This window comes from Galeopterus variegatus, unplaced genomic scaffold (assembly GCF_000696425.1).
Source record: "Galeopterus variegatus unplaced genomic scaffold, G_variegatus-3.0.2 Scaffold5592, whole genome shotgun sequence".
Lineage (NCBI taxonomy): Eukaryota > Metazoa > Chordata > Mammalia > Dermoptera > Cynocephalidae > Galeopterus > Galeopterus variegatus.
Genome location: NW_007731703.1, coordinates 43408 through 44857, shown reverse-complemented (window position 1 = coordinate 44857; position 1450 = coordinate 43408).

The window sequence follows — 1450 nt, the reverse complement described above, 5'->3', positions numbered from 1 at the left end:
CCCCCCCCCCCCCCCCCCCCCACCCAGGGCATCCCAGGGTTGGGGGGCCCTGTGGAACAGAGCTCCTCTCCTTTATACTTAAGTCTGATAATCCAGGAACACCTGGGTATGAGTCAGACAACCCAGGAACATCTGGATGCACATGCACAATTACATCAGACAATAACCAAGGAGCACCCCAGTGCACGTGCATATTTACATCAAATGCTTGGCAAGATTCGAACCTCCATGGGATCCTGACCATTCATTTCCCTTTCCCAACAGTAATGAACTACTTAGTGGGGGCAGACAGAAATACTGGATGATGGGGGTGAGATCAGGCACACCCGTGCCATGCACGTGTTTCTAGAGCACCTGGGATTGGAGCCCCTGGTACAGCTGAGGAAGGAACCTAAGTAGGAATTTAACCAATCTCTGTCTTGGGCTGAGTCTCATGACTATGGGTAGCTCTCTTCTATAAGAATGTTGTATGGTTAGGAATGAAATAACTGATTAGTGTTTAAATTGCTGACTAAGGAGTTATGCTGACAATTTTAAGACAGCCGATGCATGAAGATTTTTACCTGAAACTGCCTGTGTACTGTGTCTCCTCTGATGTAATAAGCCATCAGTGGCTATGACTTCTGCTTTTATCCCGCCAGTGGGAATGACCCAGCTCAGCTCTGAGACGGTCCCCCTTCTGTTACCTTCCCTATTTGTAATAAACTTAGGAGCACTACTTTGACTGCCAGATGGTGTTTCCCAGGCCTATCCTCACATCTGGCTCCCAATAAACTTCACAAAATTATTTCTGCCTCGACAGCTTTAATTTCCGTTGACACAGCCTGTGAGGCTCCTGGCCCACAGAAGGACCAGCAGCGGGTCTGCACGTGGGTAGAGGCAGCCCATCTCCGGCCAGACTCTAGGCATGCACTGCGAGCGCCGTGAGGCTGCAACCCTCTCCTGCAGGGCCTGAGTCCATGGTCTGCTCCGCTGGCTGGAGGCTGCCGCAGGCTGGGAGCCACAGCCATGGATGCAGAGGTGCAGCTTGTACTGGTCCATCAGCAACTTACATGCTTTCACCTCTCAGCCAACAACAGGCAGTCAGGCCTGTCCTAATCAGCATTTTGCACACAGGGAATGAAAACAGGATGAGTGCTATATGCCAAGTTTAATTTAAACAAATGCATAGTGTGGAGCTAGCAAAGATCAGTCATTTGTATCAGCTGTAAAAACACAGAGAATGCACAGAGCAAAGCACATTCACATTCATTCCGTCTGCACACGTCTTTGGACAAGCTCCCTCCTGCCAGCGTCTCACTCTGGATGGCCACCCCAAGCTTCCTCGGACGTCCTCGTTACTCTAACGCAGGCACTGAGCATCCCTGCATTTTTGGTTCTTCAGGTGTTGAGTGTTTAGCCTTATGTCTGAAATCCTTACATTGGGGATTTGCTTTTGTTTATGTTTATG